Source organism: Stegodyphus dumicola, chromosome 7 (genome assembly GCF_044657685.1).
Source record: "Stegodyphus dumicola isolate Sdum_Otavi_A_Nest chromosome 7, ASM4465768v1".
Taxonomy (NCBI): Eukaryota; Metazoa; Arthropoda; class Arachnida; order Araneae; family Eresidae; genus Stegodyphus; species Stegodyphus dumicola.
Window position 1 is genome coordinate 93,089,715 of NC_140774.1, and position 16,403 is coordinate 93,106,117.

General features: G+C 31.2%; 1 long non-coding RNA gene across 1 annotated transcript; it reads left to right on the plus strand.

Moving 5' to 3' along the window:
- Positions 1–4,513: 4,513 nt before the first annotated feature.
- Positions 4,514–8,844, plus strand: LOC118181317 (uncharacterized). Its single transcript, XR_004756864.2, has 2 exons — positions 4,514–4,678; positions 8,659–8,844. It is a non-coding gene; the product is annotated as an uncharacterized LOC118181317 (long non-coding RNA).
- The last annotated feature ends 7,559 nt before the right edge of the window (positions 8,845–16,403 follow it).

Sequence of the window (16,403 nt, forward strand, 5' to 3'; positions counted from 1 at the left end):
TGTAAATAATTTAATGAGAATCTCTAATGAAGTAATGTACGCTCCTAATGTAGAGTATTCGTCGAATGTATCGTATGTCTCTAATGTAACCATGAATCCTTCCAGAATTGTATAACTGTAACCGCACAAGATCGAAATGCATAAATTCGTACAATGTAGTGTATGCATCGTAACATATGTAAACAATGTAATGCAAGTCTCTAATGAAGTAATGTATGTTCCTAATGTATTTATCCAATGTATTGTATGTCTCTAATGTAACCATGAATCCTTCCAGAATTGTATAACTGTAATTATCCCAGATCGAAATGTATAATATCCGTACAATGCATCAATGTAGTGTATGCAACGAAACATGTAAATCATGCAACAGACACCTCTAATGAAAGTATGTACATTATATATTATGAGTACTGAGAATATTTCCGCATAGCGCTTCTGCTTTACGCACACCTTACTATGTACTTCTGTGTGCAATATTTGCATTTATGTGCTCTACGTGTTTCCGTATGTATTCTATGTGTCATGTTATGTATTCTCGTGTGTGTTTTTATATCTTTATGTTACGTAATTATGAGTGTGTTTTTATGCTTTTACGTTTAATTTTGTATATCTATGTGTTTCAGCTTCTATGTGTGTTTTAGTGTTTTAATGCTATCCTTTATATTCTTTTTAAGTTACTTTGTTTTATAAACAACGTCCTATGTAAAATCTACTTGACATCTAACCCCTGTATGGCCACGTAAACTCCCGGTGCAGCGTCAAGGGGCTCAGCGAGTTGTTTCTTCGAGATAGTGGAGGACGTGGGACATATGCCTGTTTACCTATGTTATACACCAGGAGTCCCCGTCCTCCGTCACCTGTCACCTGTCGAGGTAGCTTGATATTTTGGTAATACGTTCCGGAGGAAATTGATAATTTATCATTTTGACAAGGAGGCCAGCATGCCAAATCTTGACAAAAGCATTCTCGATGTCCAAAACTAGGGCACCAAAAGTCTCCGTCTTATTTAGATATGTTGTCCGATAATTTCTGTAATTCTTGTGATTTGGTGAACTGTAGAATGATCCGGTATGAAGCCAAACTGGTAATGTTTTAGCAAGTTGTGATTTTCAATGAAGTTATTAACTCGATTTAAAATAATGAGTTCAAACAATTTAGCAAGAGTAGGGAGCAAGCTGATCAGTCTATAACCGCTCGTAGTTGACCAATCTTTTCCTGGCTTTCTTATGATTTTAATTATAGCGTCTTTCCAGATACGAGGGAAGTAGTTTAAATTTAAGCAGCCGTTAAAATTTTTTGTAATGAGAACTATCCCTTTCTTTCTTGTTCAGGTTCTTGATGGCTTTGTTACCAATCCTGTCATAGCCAGCCCTTTTCTTTAGAAAGCTGGATCATCGTAACAGGGATTTAAATGTAATCAAAATTGCTATCACATGATGCTTTCCTAAGTTAAGGCAACGAAATTAGCATCAGAAAGATATTCACTTATTTAACATGGTTATATTTACGCCGATGAATGTCTTTAAGGAATATTATGCTTTTCTAGTTAATAGAGTTTCTTACACAAGTTAGCATATAGTCAGTACTAATTCAGAAGTCAGAACAACAGAAATCAGCGTTATATTTTCACAATTTGTTGTTTTGACTGCTGAATTAGAATTTGTTCGGCGTGTTATTGTGCCTTAAATATAGTCAGTACTTTTCCAATTTGCTATCAGAAAAATTTACATCTAATTACAACTACGTAAATTACCGCAACTTTAATTTTTAAACCTCACAATGTGACGGAATTTTTACGCAACAAGGAAACAAAATTAGTGCGGAAGATGAACAGTAAGTCGAAACCATTAATGATAAATTAATTGAAGTGTCAAAATTCCACTTTATATTTAAAAATGGAACTCTAGAGAGGGAAAGGGCATATATTTGTTAGTTTAAATGCTTTTACGTGTATACAGTAGAATGTTACGAGAGTAAAAATAAAATCAATGAAAGGTTTGACTTTTCGATTGAGGAATTGTTGAACTAGTTACAGCACGAAAGGAGCTTTCAATAAGGTACTCAACTTTAAAAGTTGGCTTTAAATTTGCGGTTCAAGCGCAATCTAAATTTTTTTGCGTTACACACTCTTTACGTGTAGTCCGTAGTTTTGCGGCAGAAAGTTGTAAAGCCAATTTTCAGAATTATATATTTCTAAAAAGAAAGTTAGCACGTTTTTAATTCTTCTGCATCATTCTAACAGATGAACGTTTTTGTAAAATACTGGAGAATTATGAAAATACTTTTAAATGAGTGAAATACTGAAATGAAAACACAAAATTTGAAGTTCAAGTTCAAGGGACGGTAGGGGATTAACTTCATTGGAAACTACATCTTTGTTGATGAAAATGAACAAATATGAGAACATGATTTAATGAAACATTACTTTATGGAGAATACGTGTCAACAACAAATCAACCTAATCAGTTTATTATACACTATTTAAAGTTGTTTGTAATAATCCTTGAAAGTCTGTTACATGATTTCCACATGATTGTTTTTTAAAATCAGAAAAACTGGAATGCTCAGCACCATTTTATATTTTGAAGAACATAAACATGAATACAGGTTCAAAAAAAGGAAAGCTGTATATGATGAAAGTTGACAGGAATCAAAACTAATTGCATCACATAAAAGTTCTGTTTTTATATCTTTTTATGTTACTTACCAGTACAATAGAAAAATTGCTTGAATAAACAAATTACATAAAAACATGTGCGAAGGTGAAACCTGTTCCCAGATTTAAGTTTTTATAATGGAGCAAAATGAGTCTGTAGAGAAGTTAAATGCGATCACTGAAAAACTATATAGAACGTATTCGGTTTTATAATTAGTTGAAATGGAGTTTATGTTTCTGAAATAAAATAAAGATAGATTCAATTCTGCCAGAGAAATAGGTCAAAATATAAGAAATGTACTGTAAAAACCATATAAACTTCTTTTTTTTTTGGAGCAAGAAGTATTAAAAAATTTCCGTTTATCCAAAATAAGCGATAAAGATTTTAGAGAAATATTGATAAAAATTTTTAAACATTTCGAATGAGTATTAAGGTCACCAAAAGACTATTGTGCCAGGTTACCAATATTCCAGAAAATACTAAAACATTTTAGCTTTCGTTTTACCAGTTTCTTTTTTGTTTTCCACAATTTTCTTATTTATGTTTCATGTTTCATATTACTGAAAGCATAATATAGAAAAGTTAAGACATAAATATATTATTCTCGTTATTAACCTTCTAGCATAGGGTGTGTATAAATATATTTTTGTACGCGGTATGATATCTTGTCAGGGACAGAAGTTTGGTTTATCCGGATGTATATATTACAAGTTATCTAGTTATCTTGCAGTTCTATAGAAAAGCTGATGAAGCTTTCGTATATGGAGGGAACTTTCGAATCCTCAAATCATTAAAATATTGAAAAACGTTCAAAACCCTAAAATTCGAATTATCTGACTTTCTTTAAGTAATTCAAATTCTAACGTAAATATTTAGTAAATATTTAAGTTCAACAATTTGGATAGATTAGTTTTATTGAATCCTGCGCAAGTGCATACTTTAAAAAGAAAGCTAATGTTCATGTTCAATAAGTGTATAACGAATATGATTTAATGACTATCTTGATTGCCGCATTCTGAATTTCTTAGAAGAATTGAGCGTTACATGTTTGGAGTTTATTTATGTTAATTCCTAAACGGATCCTATCCTTTCTGCATTTCTTTTGGATTTAAAAACCTTTTAAATCATTACTTATATTATTCAAATAATTTTTTCAAATTATGCTAATCAATCGTATGTCAAATCTCGAGGATTTTAATTACACATTCATTTATTAAATTTTATTTATATTTTCTGAATAAATACAATCGTGTTTGAAAATATGTTCTTAAGTTTGTGGTCCGTCAAACAGGCAATTCAAATTTTCATGAAATCTATAATGAAAGATTTAGTCTTGAGAAAAATATTTTTTCCTTATTGTTATATAAATATTTCGAGAGACAGAACCTCGAAAGCTGGAAGAGATTCAATATTCTTTGAGAATTCGAGTGCAAGAATCTCTCGGAGTCATCGTAAACGGATGGAAAACTACCTAGTTAAAACTAGTTTTCAATCAGAATGATTTGTATAAGGTGCGAATTAAAGCTGTGAATTTTCATTTATCTCAGATGACTTCGCATTTTGTTTCCGTGGAAAGGATTTTATAATCGGGATATCAATAAATGAATCAGTGCTAAGTCACCGAAATAAGTATGTTTCGCCTGCCTGAATTTAGGAAAATTCTTTCTTTGTAAGGAATTTATTCTGACACATAACATTTTGAAACAGTTATGTTTAGCAATTCATTTTGTTTTTATACTATGTGTCCTCTTTCTGTGTCATTATTTTATCTCATGATATTGCACATTTTTGAAGACTAAGTTGTACTATAAAATGACACTGTTAGGGTACGATATTCATTGGAATTAAAATCGTGTATCTAAGAAATGGAGATTTTCAGACGCACTCTAGTTTTCGTAACTGCTCTAGCGATGGCAGCTTTGACTATCATCCATGCTGTTCCTGACCCTGAACCACAGTCCCAACCAGGGCTCGTAGGTAGCCTTTTAGGGAGAAAATAAGTTCTTGTGCAACTGACGGTAAGTATGCAATAGTTATAAGTATTTAAGAAAACTTTCGATCCGTTAAAGCGTAATGTGGCATTCGTCTCCTAAATTTAACTTTGAGAAATAATAGATTAGGTTCTCGAATTAAATGATACTATATTTTAAACATCGTTTTTATTTTAATAAATGTTATTAACGTGAGCCAAAGAATAATTTTCTGCCTTTTTTGGGTCTAATAGCTAGACACATTCCGATAAGATATAAATGGCCGTAGACATCGGACGTTTAGCATTCTCGTCTTTTATAGCGCTTTTGAGAATGTACCAAAGGAGGGAAACGCTATAATACCCTCGAAAAGCTTGAATGTCAGCACAAAGGCAGAAAGCTCTTGCTCCAAATGTCAAACTAATACTCTTGCTTAAGGCTTAGCAATTAGGTCAGGTTTTGTAAACCATTATACCGCCCAGGAAAGCAAATACTATGAGCTTCACTTCGATAAATTTCATTATAAGGAGATAAATTTTGCTTCGAAATGTGTTTAGAAACGCGTATTGTGTTGTAAGGTACAATAAACATACGTAAATACGAATCTATGAGCATCATGACTATAACAAGGATCAGTTATTTATATGAATAAGAAACAAGTAAAATGAGCGATGTTCTTCCCGGGATACCAACTCTAATCTTTCCGACTGCTAGAAAGACGTCCTTCCAGTTACAGTAGAAAGTTTAGAACTGAGAAACAAAAAGCGTTTATACTTCAGAATGTTTTCTACAGTAGCTGACAGGCTAGGAAGATGTCTGAACACACTTGTAAGAAGTATGGAATAGAAAATTCTCACAATTAATAAGAATAGAAGAATTGCGATTAATAGACAGCTTAATGAAAACATCTTTTTAAGATGTAAGTAGATTTATTTAACCATTTATTTAGAGAAAATATTCTCTTTCTGTGAGAAGAATATTTTTAATTCTTGTAGAAGAAGGATGTCAATGATTGTTTCTAAAAGGGACTAGAGATTATATATAAAACATATGTAATGCTATTGCAAATTTTGCTTAATAATAACAATAATAGCAATAAATATAATTAAACTGAATGAAGCGATTCAGATTTTAACAATAAACTAGAAGGGATCTTTGAATGTTGAATATGGATTATGAGTAGAAATTAGCAATAGAGTTGACCTAGGTGCGATAGCAAAACATTTTACAGGATGCTAGATAAATGCACATTTAGACTAACATGGGAACGTTGCATATCTTCTGCATAATTAAAAAGTGAAATAAATATTGAACCTAATTCTAGAAAAGTATTAAATTTTTTAATGAGTTATATTATGAATGAAATGGATTTTTTACTTTACTACATTAAAAACATTTTTTAAGAAAGTTATCTTGATTTTAAAATTGCTAGTTCATAAATAATATAAAGATAAAATTTAAAAGATAAATAGCTTACATTTTGCCGAATAGCAAGACTCGAAAAAACAGTGAAACAGCGCATTTAAACGTAAATCGTTGCAAAATGTGAAGACCAATACCCTTGTGGGATACAATAAAATTTTAAGCTCTATAACTTTTGTTTAGTTTCTCAAAAAAATGTCGTAATAACAAAATAAAGACTTAGTTTTCATTTAATTGAAGATCTTATACAGAGAGTGATTTTACATTTAAATATATAATTTTCATTTTGTAAATGTTGCATGTGTTATTTGATTCTCAAAACAAAATGTCGTTTTTTAATGGTTTCATTTTTCTCACCCCAAAGTCAGCTCATCAAACTTTAATTTCTGTTTTCTTGAAATACCTGAACCAAATTCTCTTCTCCTGAAACGTATGGAAAACAAAACCATAAATTTTTGGAAAAAATCGATAAAATCATTTAAATCCAACTGACTCGTAGTAAGCTGCTTGTTATACATATTTAAAATTCATTTCGAAATATTCTTTGTAAAATAATCACTTTTATAATACATAAAAATTATTATTTTTTGTGAATATGGATTTAAAATGTTAAAAGGAAGAAAGGTTTGTTATTTTTGTCCGAAGAATAATTTTAATCAGAACGATAGAATGCTTCAGGTCAATGTACACTTTTTAAATACATGCACGATTGATTTCAGTTAAATGAACGTTCAAGAATTCGATATTTTCTGCACATCCGCAATAACGTAAAACTGTTTAAATCATATTTGATGGGGGGATAATATCTTGTTAAAAATTGTATTGGAAGTATCGCCATTTTAGAGAGCATTTCATTGTAGCAAGAACGGAAAGAAGACATATACGCATTTTTCTCTTTATGTTACGTTCGTAATATTACACTGAAATAACATTAAAATATATACGTGATTCCCAGTTGAAACAATTCCAGGAAAATTCCCAGCTCCTACAGCGTTTTCCAATCCTTCATCAGCAGATCTTAATTATTACTTTCAAAGCTCGATTTCTGAAACATTTGTCAATTTAAAGAGAAAAGTTTTTAACTTTCCTTTCAAGTTACTATTTACATGCTAAAGATTTATTTTTCATAACTTTCGTTTGAATTTCAGAACTATTTTGCATGCTATGAATCAATTCAATAATTTTAAAATAGTAATTTTTAAATTATTGAATAATTTAATTATTGGAGATATTTTTTGGCTTAAATTAACTTTTGAATATTGCACCTGTTTTGTGGTATAATTTGTCTACTATGTAACTTTTATAAATACTTACACTATTAGGATGATTCTTAAAACACGTCTTTTATCATCCTTACCTGGTAAAATATTAAGAATTTCATTTTTACTAAATCTATTCCGTATAGAATTATTAGAACCAAAAACCATAATTAACCACCCCAAAAGTACGAAAGATAAGAAAATTCAGGAATGACTTCAAGAATGTATTTTCTTAACAATTAATAAGTCTGTATATCATTTTTTTATAATGTTAATTTTTGCAAGTTTATTTATTTTAGAATATGAAATTTTAATGAATGCCGAAATTACGAAACCGTATTTACTAGATAAAGTTAATAAAGCATAATATTACTCCACTAATATTACGGTGATTTAAAACAGCGGTCTCAAACTGGCGGCTCTCAAAGGAATTTTATGCGTCCCGCAAAAAAAATTCAAGTGTGTATTTGTTGCAGATATGACGTTCCAAAGATTTTATGATTTTAGTTATTTGATGTTTGATTTCATTATTTTCTTCACCATTAAGAACGAAAGTGAGTAATGCTCCTGAAAATGTGTAAATGTAGCTAATTAATTTACTGTGTGATATAAATCGTTTTCAAAGATTTGAAAATACAGATTTTATAGACTTAAATTCGCTCTTCTGCCGAAGCGGAAAGTAAGGCCAGTTATGGAAATTTGCACTAAGAATAATCACATTGTTTGAGAATTTATTTGTATGTAAACAGCGGTTTTCCACAGACGGAAATTAATAGCCTCCTTTATTTCGAACTTCAATTTTTTTCCAAATTCACAAGTTGAAAGGCTAAGAATTTCAAAATTTTTGCCGAGCTACCTGAACTTTCAAAAATATGCATATTCACTCATAAACCTTAATTACTTTATGGAGACATTAGGGATTTTTTGGAAGCAAGCAAGATGAAAAATTAACAACGCCTTCGCCGGGAACCTAACCACGGATCTCTGGAATACCGGCTCCGCGTGCAGAACCACTACACCACGAACGCTCGCTAGGAAGGCCGGAGAATTACCTTATATACTCTCCCTTTTAAAGGTCAACTAGGGTTTCTAGAGGACCCAGTCGCCACATGCTCGATGTGGAGAACCATTATACAACACCTTTTTAGTGCGGTTGCTACTGTAGGAACATTAGGATTTTATTTCGAAGCAGGCAAGATGAAAAGTTAACAACGCCTTCGCCGGGAAGCGAGCAGAACCAGTACGCCACAAAGGCACGCTAGGAAGGCGGGAGATATACATTTAACTTCATTATTATAGATTTTTGCACTTTAAATTATTCATATTAATTATTTTTTTTTCTTCTAGGATGTGGAACGTTAGAAGATGTCTGAATATACTTCTTCTACAGAAACAAAAGAAAAATTCGAAAAGCTTCGAAAATGTTTATTCAGTCTCATGTTAAACAAAGCTATCTTCCAAATTTTTATTATGTGTTTCGTCTTTGGCATATATTTATAAAATATGAAATAATAAAATATTTCGAAAAGCTTTCGCATCAAAGTATTTTATTTAATTTTATTCTCAAGCATAAACAACAGAATTTCGATCTATCATTTCCGTAATGATTTTTTCCTCGTGTGTAGTTTTCACTGTGTTTTCATTACCATAACACTGATTTTTCATCACCCGTCCTCCCGCGAACTACGAATCTTCTGAAATAATTATTTACAAAGTTTGTGTCTATCTTGGAATTTCCAAATTTGAAAATTTTGAAAAACCGTGAGACAGAGAGATTACGGAGCTATATAGAGTAAACTGGAAGATACACTCGTCAATGTAAAATTTTATACTAAACAAAACAGTTATCGTACTTCAGTTTAGAATACCGCTGATCAGACATAAGTTATGTTTCAGAAATAAAAAAAATTATGGTTAAGTTATTTAAACAATAACTGATATATAGTCTGACAAACCTGTGCGAATTCAGAAACTGATCTGAAAATATAATTTTAGTTATATCGCATTTATGTAATACTGTTGCTTAAAAATTTGCAAGATCTCTTCGTTTGGGATGCGCATGATGTATTACCGAAAACTGCTGTATTATCCGCGAACTGGAACAGACACGGGTTTCATTCTGAAGTGTTCTGGCGCAAACAGTTTATGCAGATGATTTTCTGCAGGACCCTGTAATTCGAAACAATGCCTGATGATTAATTGTGACTGTACGGTAATTCTCTTAGGTTTTCCTGCACCTATACTAATGTTAATGAATATTTGATATCATTTACGTATTAAAAAACTCAAGAAAACACAAGAAGAAGTAATCAGCCTTTTGAAATTCAAAAAATGAGACTTGTTGTTAGAGATAAACTGCCTTTAACTGATGTGTCACCAAAGGTGAACTTTACAAAATATAATGATATATGAAATATAATGATACATAGTCTCCTTCTATTGTATTATAGTTTATGAGCAGGTTTCGATGAAGAAGAAAATACGAAACTTCAGTTAAATCATTTTCGTAGATTCATGCTTATCATGCTGAAAGATGTCTGGCAGAAGCACGAAGTATCAGAAAGAATACCAGATCAGCACCGTTTGAAATGATATATGGCTCTTACTTGATTGCTGTCTAAAGCTGTAGTGTCCCAAGCATTGATTTGGAACAGAAGAAATAAGGGTGTAAAATTTTATGAAACAAACATGAAAATCATTTGCAGAGCTGCACATTACTGACAATAGAAATTAATTTTCTGAAATTTGTACAGTTGCGCGCCTCCAACCTGCACGCAACAAAGTGGTGACTGCTGAAACTGGATATCAGAGAGAGTCTTGAGAAGGGTTTAAGTCCCTTTTTATTCAACTTTAGAAATTACAAATGCGTGCTCTTGACGCTCACAAACTACGCCGACCCGGCGGTAAAATAAAACTAAGAAACTAAAAAGAGATAATAACAAGAGGCTAACTACGAAGCTCTCTAAACGTAACTAACCCCACAGCGTTTTACAATACCGCTGATAATTCAGCAAACTCTGAATATTACGTTGAAAGATTAACAATTTGCCTAGGCAAGCACACAGGCCGAAACGCGTGGTTCTTCAATTTCTGACTACCTCCGCGCTCGTGAAGTAAGAAAAGCACACTTCGAACTCGTTTCCTTTCTATTTAACTCAGAAAACTTCCACTGATAATTTGAATCCTTGCGCGTTCTACTAAAAATTTACATACTCATAAAATTTACATTGGCAGTCCCAGGGGAAAGTAAGGCTTGACAGGAAAGATAGTTTAAACTTAAAATAAATGTTAGTTAAAATAAATATAAACCCTACATTTGCCGCTGCCAGAATTTGGAAAACTTGGAAGCAGGACCTACAAACGACCTGTTGTAAAGTTTCTACAATTCTGAACTAACTTTTAAGAGCCTCGTTTATACAAAAAAATCTTATGTCACAAAAGGTATACTAAATTTCTGTAGGTACTTATTTAAATCTCTCATCTTACAGCAACTTTTCCCGGACTTCAGCAATCAATCTTGTTCTTTTCCTTCCAGCATCTGGAAGGAATAAGTATCAGTATCTTTCTAAATACATTATAATTTACACTTTCTTGACACTGAATAAATTTTTGTTTTTAAACGATTTATTTTCCTTAGTTACTGCTTAATTCACATTCATTCAAGTATTCAAACATTAATTTAACTTTACCCTGGCTCTCCACCATGTGTGGTGTCAAACGGGAATATTCGTGTTTTAGTATTGCAACACTTCCCCTAAACACAATGATTTTTTAGAATTCAACGACCAAATAGACACACCTTACTCGACATTCTACAACTCGATGAGCTACTTTAACATTCTTGTGTAGGTGGATTCAAGTGTAGGTGGAGAACCCTACAAAACACATTCATTCTAACTTCCCCCTCATTCATCTTTAGACATGCAGGCTTTCGCTCTAAAGCATGATTTTATCTACAGTTTGATACATAAATTTGAATTCATTTCTTTTAAGCATTTACTTTTAGCATCTAAAATTTTATGCTTCTATACTAAATTCTACTTTTACATAACTTTCCAGTATTTACGTATATTTACAAAATTCTAATACATATGATTTTTACAATTTACCATAAAATGAATAAGACAAAAATAAATTTTTACTTTACTCATTCTTCGCCAAGCTGGCGGCACTGAAACTAAAATTCTTATTAATACAAGAATACGAAGTTATTTTTATCTTCGGCCAAATTTTGGCTTTAACATAACAGAATTAGTTTTTCGACCAACAGAAACTGCTTGTTCTTAGATTTTATACGGAAAGAAAATAATACTTTTGCCTTAGCTAAATAAAGTAAAACAAAACTAAGTCTGAACCGAGACACATTGACTTTCGTCAAAACATAGAACTTCGTATTTACGCATAACATTTCGGAACAAAAGAAAAATTTTATAGAAGATTTTAACTTATCTTTGAGTTTTCGATGATTGGAACTCCGTCATTCTTTTCTGGCAGAACTGTTCCCACGCTATAGGTTTCATGGACGTCAATCTTCTCCTTACTGACCTCCGAGTGTCGTCCACATTAGTTTTTCTTTTGCGTCCTCTGCATACTGGCCTCTTGGCGTAGTAGTCGTCGGGTTGCTGTCTTTTTCGTGTTTCCCCTGGACGGCTGGTCTTGGCGTCCTCCGGTCTGGAGTCATTCTTCAATTTTTTCTGTTGTTGCTGGTCTTTTCGTTCCTCCTGCTGTCTTTTTATTTTCCGGAACGGCGGCCTTGTTTGCGTCTTCTGGCCTAGGGAGCGTTCTCCTTGATGTATAATTTCTACTGCGATACGTTGTAGGTGGTGTTTTCCTCTTTACCAAGGTTTCTTTACGCGGTGGCTTTGCATTCTTGTTTTTCTTAAATGCTGGAGCCTGAAAGTTTTCGTTTTTTCTTTTCGGTACCGTCGCCTGGGTTGTAGAAGGGCTAGGTCTCTCTTCAGTTCTCTGCTTCTTGGGTGGTGAAACGGGTGACGTTATTTCGGGACCTTCTACTTCTTTTACGCTTGAGTCCTGCAAGAAACTTTTAAGGATTTCAAAATAATTTTGATTATATCATTTTGATCATTTTGATTTCTAATCCTCAGATTTAGAAATGTATGGAAACTTAATGCCGCAGTTTTAGAAGGCTCAAATCGGCTAGTAATATCTTTTTGTTGTACACCATTTTCCAAAAATTAATTTTTGTCATACATAAAAACTGTGTGCTAGCATATACATCAACACTCTGCGCACCGTTTCTAGCAACAGTAAGCCAACTTGGCTGCTCATCTCAGCGTAGTTTTTGTTTTAATTTCTTTTCTTCTAGGCAGTGAGTATTTTGCTACGCTCGGCGATTAGCTCAAAGATTTCTGGCAACATTGTTTTTAACAAAGGAAAGATTTAAGTTTAATTCTGGGTGAAGAGCAGAAGAATTTCCTTCTAAGAATGAAACCTTAAAAACTTTCTTAACGGACATTGTTTATTCTTCCTTTCGAGAAATCACGGCAAAGAAGAAATACAATATAACATCAAAGTAAAAAGTCATTATCGTATAGAAGATTTAATAAGTTTAGAAATATTTTATTATCATGAAAATACTATTACTTCATTTGAAGCAATAGAAAATTCAATAAATTTAAAAGAATTAGAAAGTCGTGAAAATATTATAATTTCTTTTTGAAGGAATAGAAATTTTAATAAATTTAATAAATTAGATTGTCACAAAAATGCTAATATTGTCGATAAACGAAATTATTTTCTTCTTACCCAGCGCGAATACTGTATTTTATTTTAAATATAAAATAGTAGTATCATCTGCTATAAGTAGACTTTTTTCATTATAATGAAGCCGATATCTATAATAGATACTAAATGGGATTTCGATGAATGTATTAAAAATGAAATATATATCAGAACATAAAACATTATATCACTGGGGGGAACTTCACCGGTGATGAAGGAGCTTCGTAGCATTAAATTTAAAGAAAATTAATAATTGTGTTTAAAAGAATTTTAAAAATGTGTATAACAATGAACGAATAAATGCATTTAAAGAAGATTAGCAAGCAGATCATAAAAGTTTTTAGGTAAAGTGTCAAGAATGAACAATATAATTAAGTATCAAAAACATATGAAACATATAGAGAAAAATTTATAAAAGAAATGCAAGAGAGAGTATACGGATTACTAAGGATGGTTTTTCTTCCTAATAAATAGAAATTTACTTACAAAGTATAATATTCAATATTTAAAATGTTGTAGATATGTAGTTATTAAATATAAAATTTAAAACTTGAACGAAATGATTTCTTATTATTTAGAAATGAATTTGATGAAATTAAAGCTTATGATAGATGTGAATGCAGTTTTGTAGAAGACACTCAACTTTGTAACTTTGTTTATATGAAATGATGCTTATTCTTTCTCATTTCTACTTTTATAGATGGACTGAATAAGAAGCTTTTAGCCGAAAAGGCCTTGCAAAAATAGTTTGCGAATAAATGGAAGAATTCAATAGCTTCAGATCTTATCTTAAAATTTTAAAATAAAAGATTTAAATTGTACAAGATATAATCTTATTTTATTTAGAAACATTCAAAACAAAATATGGTGATACAAGTATTAAAAGAATAGAAGTATATGAGAAAGAAAAAGAATATTTTCTTTAAAAAATGCGGAGTAGTTTCTGATACAGTAATCAAAAATATTTATATCAAGGATCATGTGTACTGAATTATAAAGCTATAGTAGAGAAGAGATCTCTAATATAAAGGGAGATGATTCAAACTCTCATTTTGGAATGTTTAAAAATTTTATTATATTATATAAGTAATTTTATATATTTTCAGAGGGTAAACCATCCTGATTCTTTACTTAATATGTAATACATCTTTTTTCAAATTTTAATTCCTTTTTCTTATACACACATTTAGGAAAGAAAAGTTTGCTTTTAATATGTCGTTTTAAATCATTTTTATTAAAAAGAGCTACGATATAGTGTCATATTTTATGAGCGTCTTAATAGGTATGGAAATGATTATAATGAGTGTGAAAAAGCAGTATGTGTTTATTATTATAGGAAAAGCGATGAATTCTTCGTAACAGGGATTTAAATGCGATTAAAATCGCTATCACATGCTGCTTTCCGAGGTTAAGGCAACATAATTACTATCAGAAAGATATTCACTTATTTAACATGGTTATACTTATGTCGATGTATGTCTTTAAGGAATATCATGCCTTTCTAGATAATAGAGTTTCTTAGGGAAGTTAGCATATAGTCCTTTCGAGAAATCACGGCAAAGAAGAAATACAATATAACATCAAAGTAAAAAGTCATTATCGTATAGAAGATTTAATAAGTTTAGAAATATTTTATTATCATGAAAATACTATTACTTCATTTGAAGCAATAGAAAATTCAATAAATTTAAAAGAATTAGAAAGTCGTGAAAATATTATAATTTCTTTTTGAAGGAATAGAAATTTTAATAATATAATTTAATAATAGTTGGTACTTTCCCAATTTGCAATTAGAAAAATTTACATCTAATTACATCTACGTAAATTACCGTAACGTTACTTTGTAGACGTCAAAATGTGGCGGAAGTAATACGCGACAAAGAAACAAAAATACTGTAGAGGAATTAACAGTTAGCCAAAACCATTAATGATGAATAAATTGAAGTGTCAAAATTATACTTTATATTTAAAAATGGAATTCTAGATGGAAAAGTGCATATATTTGTTAGTTTAAATGCTTTTACGAGTATACAGTAGAATGTTATACGAGTTAAAATAAAATCAATGAAAGGTTTGACTTTCCGAAGAGGAAATTGTTGAACTAGTTACAGCACAAAAGGGAAGCTTTCAAAACCGTACTCAACTTTAAAGGTTGGCTTTAAATTTGTGTTTCAAGAGCAATCTAAATTTTTTGCGTTACACATTCTTTACGTGTAGTCGGTAGTTTTGCGGCAGAAAGTTGTAAAGCCAATTTTCAGAATTATGTATTTCTAAAAAGATAGTTCGTACGTTTTTAGTTCTTCTGCATCATGCTAACAGATAAACGGTTTTGTAGAAAGCTGGAGATATATGAAAATCCTTTTAAATGAATGAAATACTGAAATGAAAACACAAAATTTGCCCTTCAAGTACAATTTAAAGTTGCTTATAATAATCCTTGAAAAATGTGTTAACCGATTTCCACATGTTTTGTTAAAACCAGAAAAACTGGAATACTATGCACCATTTTATATTTTGAAGAACAGAAACATGAACGCAGGCTCGAAAAAAGGAAAGCTGAATTTGATGTAATTTGACAGGAATCAAAATTAATTTCATCTCACGAAAGTTCTGGTTTTATATCTTTTAACCAGACTAATAGAAAAATCGCTTGAATAAACAAACTACATAAAAACGTGTGTAAGCTGAAACATATTCTTAGATTTAAGTTTTTCTAATCGAGCAAAATGAGTCTGTAGATCACTGAAAATCACTGAAAATGCGATCACTGAAAACTTTTATATAGCACGTATTCGGTTTTATCATTAGTTGGGATTGAGATTATTCAATTATAGCAACGCACACAAGTGCTATCTGTCTAAAGGGAGGGATGCTTTCTTGGACGACTTTCTAAGGGAACCTGGCTCGAATACACTGTACACATGGGGAAAACCAAAAAAAAAAAAAAAACGCTCATGCATCCAGCGCGTTCGCGGGATTCGAACCTTGGACGAAACTACCAGTGTTCAGCGGCTTTACTGCTCGGCCGCTCGTGAGTCTTATGTTTCTAAAATAAAATAAAGGTAGATTTAATTCTGTTAGAGAAATAAATCAAAATATAAGAAATGTGTTCTAAAAACCATATAGACATATTTTTTTAGAGCAAGAAGTATTAAAAAATTTCGGATTATCGAAAATAAGTGATAAAGATTTTAGAGAAATATCGATAAAAATTTTTGAACATATCGAATGAGTATTGAGGTAACCAATAGACAAATGTGCCAGCTTACCAATATTGGAGAAAATATTTAAAGATTTTTGTTTTCGCTTACCATTTTCGTGTTTTCCACAGTTTTCGTATTTATGTTTCA